General features: G+C 39.5%; 1 pseudogene; it reads left to right on the top strand.

Moving 5' to 3' along the window:
• The first annotated feature begins 7,012 nt into the window (after positions 1–7,012).
• On the top strand, positions 7,013–8,317 carry LOC140266795 (trace amine-associated receptor 1-like; annotated as a pseudogene).

Genomic DNA, 8,317 nt, shown 5'->3' with positions numbered 1-8,317 from the left:
ACAAATGCATGAACTACTTTCTCTGCATAACTCTGAGACAGGATGTTCCTGATTTTAGCAATATTACGAAGGTTAAAGAAGGCAGTCCTAGAGACCAATTTTATATGTGCGTCAAATGATAAATTCTGGTAAAAAATAACTCCAAGGTTCCTCACTGTAGAACTAGAGGTAGAACTGGAGAGAACCAAGGAAATACCATCTAGAGTAAATATATAACTAGACAATTTCTCCCTGAAGCACTCAGGTCCAAAGAGAACAACTTCAGTTTTGTCTGAATTTAAAAGCAGACAGTTCTGAGTCATCCAGGTCTTTATGTCTTTAAGACAGGATTGTAGTCTGACCAACCTATTGGTTTCATCTGGTTTCATAGATAAGAACAGCTGAGTATCATCAGCATAACAATGGAAATTTATGCCATGCTGTCTGATAATGTTACCTAATGGAAGCATGTATAAAGTAAAAAGAATCATTCATTCACAAAGCTTCCCTTGGCAACGCAATTCTGTTTGGCATAAAACAGTGTTCTTCAACCCTGGTCCTCGGGACCCACTGCCCTGCATGTTTTCCTCCTCCAACACACCTGATTCAAATGAATGACTCCTTATCAGGCCACTGCAGAGCTTGTATCTATCTGGAGCCAGGTCTGGTTGCGCTCCTCTTCTTATCCGTATCACGTCTGTACCTTTTAGCAACAATTCAGTGCCAGTTTCTGTAATTGAAACACTTAACTGGGTTACTCTTCCATTTATTTATACTTTTTTTTTTTTTACCCACAAAATCACTTGCCAGTGACAGTGAAGTTGAAAATAAATTATCTTCAGAAAATGTTGTTTGGAGCAAACTCAGGTGTATCACATGACAGTCTGCTAATCAATGCTTGTCCAGGAGGTTTGAAAACACAATTGAGCTCCAGCTCCAATGTCTCACTGAAATCTTTACTAACGCTTTTTAGCACTTGGTCAAATTACACACACATTAAATTGGATTCCACTCTTGACCAGTAACTCAGCTAGCCTTTATCTATTTGTGCCACTAAATATAAATGCAAACGTTTCATAACCTAGTAAGATTAGTCAATATTTAAACTAGAATGTGGACAAAACAAATGGTGAAATACACTTTAAAAATGAAAAAGTTGAGAAGTGTCCAGAAGCAGAAATCCCCCATTTGAATCAACAAAAAAATTACACGCACATACAGATGAAAATAGTGATTTACACATATAAAGAAGACCTATGATGAGCTAGCATAGAAACATAATTAGTGATGTCACGCAAGAATGTACTCGAAAATGGACAAGCTTGGACCACTGACGAAGACAGCAGTGATAATGAAAATGCAGTATTATGTATTTTACCAAGACAAGGTTGCAGAAGAGCAGATAGGACTCCAACCCCTCCTGATTTTCAGGCAAACAGATTACTAGCTGAACAGCAAAAGTAGGTGGGAGATTTTGCAGTGCTTGTTAGTTCAATACAATTGACTAGTGATTCCTTAGTGGCAGTGTATATCTCACCCAGTGACTCTGCCAGTGCTACCTGTGAAGCTACAGCTACAACACCCTAACATTTAAGATGATAGGTGGAGATTTTATCCACGTCCCTCTGCTAAACTTACAATTTTTGAGGCTATTTGGCAACTGCTCTCTATATAACCAAAACACTGGATTTATTCACTGCAATTGTTAGAGACACATACATCTCCTCTGTTAGTCTTACATAAGGCAAAGCACCTGCAACAACAACTACTTTTTAGCAGCAACCTGTCACCAAAAAAAAAGGCTTGAAAGGTGATACAGACTTGAGTAATCTGTGAGCCAGATGGAGATGTCGTCAGTGCCATGACTGAGTGTGTCACTGACTGCAATAACATTTGTGTGGAGAATATCGCCACCGGCAGGACAGTGAGGTACTTTCCTAATAACAAGCCTTGGATGACCAGTGACCGAACTTTTGAACACGAAGAAGAAAGTCTTCATGGAAGTGCACAGGAAGTTATTGAGGACTGTTCAGAGACAGGTGGAAAAAAAAATAAGAAACAGAAAGGTGTAGAGAAAAAAGCTGAAAGACAAACTCTGGCAGATCAACATACGGGATATGTGGTCAGTAATGAAAAACATAGCAGGCTTCAAGATGCTCAGGGCATTCGGTCAGGGCATCCATTGTAGATCCGGTGGGCCTGCATTATCTCTGGCCGCTCAGACTGGAGAGACGGGAACCACTCCGGCAATGCTCAGTTTAGATATTGCATACTGTTCGACTCCTCGACTCACTCTTTCAAGCCGATGACACGGATGTTGCAGCGTCTGCTCCTGTCCTCCATGTCCGCCATTTTAAGTTCAAGTGTATGCAGCATCGTCTCATGATTAGCCAATGCCTTTGAGTTTTCTTCGACAGTGTTCTTTAGCACCGAAATATCTGCTTTCACCACGCCAATACTCGACGAGAGTGAGGCCAGATCAGACTGAATCACGTTCAGTTTGTCCTCTGTGCGTTTACTCATTTCGTGAAGTTGAGCAAACCGAGGCTCAAGATATTCATGTTGCCTCTCCATTAGCGTGTCTGCAATAGCATCCAGTTCAGCAGCACGAGTCTGTTCAGTTTTGTTCAGCTTTGCGGAGGCTCCACCTGCACTGTTCTTTTTCCCAGATTCAGAGATTTTTGCCCCAAATGATGAAAAGCGTCACAAATATCAGCACAACAAAAGGACTTAAAGGGATATACTAGTCAAACAACAGGGGGAATAGGAGAATAGGAGAAGAACACAAAGCCGCCATCTTATCCAGCCGGTCACGTGACCCTCCTCTCCCTCCAAACTATTGAATTGAAAGACTAACTTTATACCTGAGGCTTTGCGGTAAGACGTATTGCATCACTTCCTGTTGCTTTGTGTCTGCACTGTGACATTTCTTGCTCCTCTTGAACCACTAATAATCACCTTATTTCTCCCTATAATTTACACATCTTGCATAGTTAACTCTATCGCATACTTGTTATATTCTAACGCTCACTTACAGATCTTTAATCTTTATTTTTCACTTTTTAGCGGTGTGTCTGGTTCTCTAGCTTAGCATGGCTACCAGTTCTCTTCCTCTATTTCCTGCTTTCATCTGCTCCGTGTGTCAGATGTTTAGTTACTCCTCTGCCTCCTTTAGTGGTAATGGTACATGTAACAAATGTAGTCTTTTTGTAGTTTTGGAGGTTTGAAGGATATCTGCACTGTTGAAAACCACCCGATAGCGAGCCAGGCCCCTTCAGTCAGTGCGGAGCCACCTAGCATATCTGTTAGCCGTCCCCTAGCCGACCCTGCTCGCAGCCGGGACTTAAGAGTGGCTGGGTGACTGTCAGGAAGAGGAGTCATAGTCCTAAAGTCAAGCCCGTGGTTCATCATCAACCTGTCCACGTTTCAAATAGATTTTCCCCACTCAGCGACACACCCGCTGAGGACAAAACCCTGGTAATTGGCGGCTCTATAGTCAAAAACGTGGCATTAGAGACACCAGCGACCATAGTCAAATGTATTCCAGGGGCCAGAGCGGGTGACGTAGAATCCTATTTAAAACTGCTGGCTAAAGATAAGCGTAAATACGGTAAAATAGTAAAAAAAAGACACCCGGTTACGCTAATCGGAGGTTACTAAAATTAATCTTGCATTGGTGTGTAATTTTGCCAAAACAATGTCGGACACCGTAGTTTTCTCTGGACCCCTGCCAAATCTGACCAGTGATGACATGTTTAGCCGTATGTCCTCATTCAATCGCTGGTTGTCTAGATGGTGTCCAGCAAACAACGTGGGCTACACAGATAATTGGCAATCTTTCTGGAGAAAACCTGGTCTGATGAGGAGAGACGGTATCCATCCCACTTTGGAAGGAGCAGCTCTCATTTCTAGAAATATGGACGAATTTATTAGTCATCCAAAAACATGACAAACCAGGGCTGAGACCAGGATGCAGAGTTGTACTCTTACACACTTCTCTGCGGCTTCCCACCTGATGCTGCCCCCCCCCCCCCCAATCAAAAAGCACAAAAGGAGCAAAACCTTTTGTGCAAAAAAAATTTTAAAAAAAAACTTTAACTGAACAAAAACATCAAACTAAATTAAATGTGGTTTGCTGAATATTAGATCTCTCCTTTTGAAGTCTCTGTTAGTGAATGATTTGATTTGTGATCATCATATTGTTAATGTATCAACTCCTTCTGACTATTTAAATGTTCACGTTCCTCGAACCACAGGCAGAGGAGGAGAAGTGGCAGCTATCTTCAGATCAGGGTTACTAATCAGTCCTAGACCCAAGATTAGTTCTAGTTCTTTTGAATCTCTGTTTCTCAGTTTTTCCCACCCAAGGTGGAAATCACAAAAACCCCTTGTGTTTGTTGTTGTATATCGTCCACCTGGCCCTTATTCTGAGTTTCTGTCTGAATTCTCAGAGTTTTTATCCCAGTTAGTGCTGAGTACAGATAAAGTCATTGTAGTGGGTGACTTTAATATTCATGTAGATGTTGAAAATGACAGCCTAGATATTAACTTTAATTCTATATTAGACTCTATTGGATTTTCTCAAAGTGTTCACAGACCTACTCACTGCCTTGATCATGCCCTTGACCTTGTGCTGACTTATGGCATTGAGAGTGAACAGTTAACAGTGTTCCCTCATAACCCTGTCTTGTCTGACCATTTTTTAATAACTTTTGAATTTACATTACTTGACCATATGGCTTCTGAGAATAATTTTACATACAGAAGGTGTCTATCAGAGAGATTTAAAGAGTTGATTTCATCATCCTTTTCTTCACTCCCTAAATTTTACTCCAGTAGAACTTGACTCTCTTGTTGACAGCACTATAGTTTGAATGCGTACAACACTGGACAATGTTGCCCCTCTGAAAAGGAAGGTAATCAGTCAGAAGAGGTTGGCTCCTTGGTATAATTCACAGCTGCGTGCATTAAAGCAGACTGCAAGAAAACTGGAGAGACAGTGGCGTTCCTCTAATTTAGAAGAGTCTCAATTAGTCTGGAAAGATATATAACGTATAAGAAAGCCCTTCGTAAATGTTGGTCAGACTACAAGCCTGTCTTAAAGACATAAAGACCTGGATTATTCAGAACTGTCTGCTTTTAAATTCAGACAAACCTGAAGTTGTTATTTTTGGACCTGAGCGCTTCAGGGAGAAATTGTCTAGTTATATAGTTACTCTAGATGGTATTTCCTTGGCTTCTAGTTCTACAGTGAGGAACCTTGGAGTTATTTTTGACCAGAATTTATCATTTGACGCACATATAAAACTGGTTTCTAGGACTGCCTTCTTTCACCTTCGTAATATTGCTAAAATCAGGAGCATCCTGTCTCAGGGTGAGCAGAGAAACTAGTTCATGCATTTGTTACTTCAAGATTGGACTACTGTAATTTCTTATTATTGGGCTGTCCCACATATTCTCGGAAAAGCCTCCAGCTGATCCAAAATGCTGCAGCCAGAGTTCTGATGAGAACTAACAGGAGAGAGTTTCTCCAGTTTTAGCTTCTCTTTATTGGCTCCCTGTTAAATTCAGAATATAATTTAAGATTATTCTCCTCACATATAAAGCTCTTAGTGACCGAGCTCCATTATATCTTAAAGATCTCATTGTAAGATATTTTCCTAACAGAGCACTTCGCTACCAAACTGCAGGTTTACTTGTTGTTCCCAGAGTTTCTAAAAGTAGAATGGGAGGTAGAGCCTTCAGTTATCAGGCTCCTCTCTTGTGGAATAAGCTACCAGTAAATGTCCGGGAAGCAGACACCCTTTCCACTTTTAAGATTAGGCTTAAAACTTTTCTTTTTGATAAAGCTTATAGTGAGGGATGGCTCAGTTAATCCTGAAACATCCCATAGTTAAGCTGCTATAGGCTTAAACTGCTGGGGGACCTCATCTGTCACACCTTTCCTCACTTTGCTCTCTTTTCGGTGCAATCTGTTGGTTTCCTTAGCTAGGATATTATTTTTTTAATTGGATCTATATGAATGAATTGGATTATGATTACAATGAATTGAATTCCAATTGGCTTGAATTGGACTATATTATTTAAGTGCCTTGAGATGACAATTGTTGTAATTTGGCGCTATACAAATAAAATTGAATTGAATTGAATTGAATACAAACAATAATAGAGCTTTAATTAGTATGAAGATAATACAAAGGATTTAGGCAGTTGGGCCAGTTCATCCAATACCTGTTTTATTACTAAGCATCAACATATTTAAAATCAATGTGTGATTATGAAAAATGAAACGTTTTTAGTTCATAGCCTGCTTTTTTTGATAACTTTTAGACACCGATGAAAGCCTATTATTCAGCAGAGTCAATAGCTTGACAGTTAATGTTAACTGTAGCAACAGTCTGTTGTGTGACATTTGGAAAGGGGAAATGAGGGAATATTATTTACATTTAAGCTTTCTAAGTAAAGAAAAATATGCATGGTTCTGATGTTCTCATGTGGTATAGAAGCAGGAACTCGTGCTCTACACACGTAAAGCATTGAATACTGTCAATGTCACTGCTGGGAGTAAATCCCATTTTAAATTGAAAGATGCTGCTGAAATAATCAATGTGCAGACATCAGAAATAGTGCTTTTAGCACCTTTCTTTGTTAAATGTAGCCACAGAGTGGCTGTGGTTCAGCTTATAATGCCTTTTCTTGCAACCATAAAGTCTTTGGTTTGATCTGCAGTGTCTATGCGCTGAAGTATTCTTGGGCAAGACACTGAGCCCCACATTGACCCCAATATGGAGGTCCAGTCAGCAGAAACACCAGAGATGTTGAGATGTGCAGCTAAAATGAAAAAGAAGGCTATATATTATATATATATATATATAATATATAGGCTAAATATACTATGCATCTCACTTAGCCCTGTCCCACTGGATTCTATTGACTGCTCTGCTTCATTGTCCCTATACAAGATGTTCACCACCCATGTTTATAATGCAGCTCAATGAATTGATTTAACTTGACATCATTGTGTCTCATCACAATGGGAACAGATGGAGTCATTAAAAGAGGTTAGTTCAGGTAAAGAAATCTTGCCTTGTACACACACATGTATAGAAAATATTTACTCATCTTCTGTCTGCAGTTTCTCCACTTTTTATTGGGCATGTTTCTGATGATGTAATAAGATGAGGGATGATAAGTTTCAAGAATATGTGATGGAGCAGCACAATGATTTGACAAGAACACTGCTGAGTCTGGTAAGAAGCTGTGTTGACAATTAAGATGAACGCTTCTCTCGAGTAATGTTGTATTGTTTATATTGTGCCATACATGCTAAAACATGCTCTGAATATATTTATTTGAAAAAATGTCAATCTCATTTTAAGTAGTTATATGAGCAATGGAGGAAGCATCTACTTTTTATGTTAGTTATAGCATCCATCCCTGCTATGAAATAAATAATGGGTCTAAAATACTAACGAGGACTCCGTCAACAGGATGTGTTTTACTGTATGTTTTCTTGGGGTTGTTATCTGTTGTCATAGTCTGTGGAAATCTTCTTGTAATAATTTCTATCATTGACTTTAAACAACTCCACACACCCTCTAACTACCTCATCATCTCTCTGGCTGTGACTGACCTGCTTGTTGGAGTTGTAGTCTCACCTCCTGTCTGTATTACAGAGAATTATTCTGTAAAATTCGAGACAGCTTTGATGTCATACTTAGCACAACTTCTTTAATTTATGTTGTATTTCTGTTGACAGATACTATGCAGTGTGTCAGCCGCTGACATACAGGACGAAGATAAACATTCACGTTGTTGTGATTATGATCCTGATGAGCTGGGGGGTTTCTGTTCTAGTTGCCATTGGCTTCATCACTGCAGAATTAAACCAGGAAAATTGTATAGAAAACTGTTTTTCTGATATTGTGATTGAAAAAATTGTGGCTCCTGTTGTCTCATTTTATCTCCCGGTGATCATAATGCTGTAAATATACCTGAGGATTTTCCTTGTTGCACAGAGACAGGCTCGGAGCATCCAAAACATAACACAGCCTGGAGTAAGTATCAGTACCATGGAGAGGAAGTCCACCAAAACTCTGGCTATTGTTATGGGAGCTTTTCTTATGTGCTGGCTTCCCTTTTTCTTTGTTTTTCCTTGCAGCTAATAGGTGGTGTGTCAATGCCAGTTTATGAAACACTCAACTGGTTTACACTGTTGAATTCAATGCTCAATCCATTATTTTATGCTTTCTTTTACAGCTGGTTCAGGTCAGCTTTCAGAATGATAATTTCTAGAAAAATATTTCATGGGCACTTTTCTAACTCCAAACTCCTTTAA

Source organism: Leuresthes tenuis, unplaced genomic scaffold, assembly GCF_036924035.1.
Source record: "Leuresthes tenuis unplaced genomic scaffold, fLeuTen1.0.hap1 SCAF_13, whole genome shotgun sequence".
In the NCBI taxonomy this organism is placed as follows: domain Eukaryota; kingdom Metazoa; phylum Chordata; class Actinopteri; order Atheriniformes; family Atherinopsidae; genus Leuresthes; species Leuresthes tenuis.
Note: the sequence above shows the minus strand (reverse complement) of the source record. Positions and strands in the feature narration are given on the sequence as shown.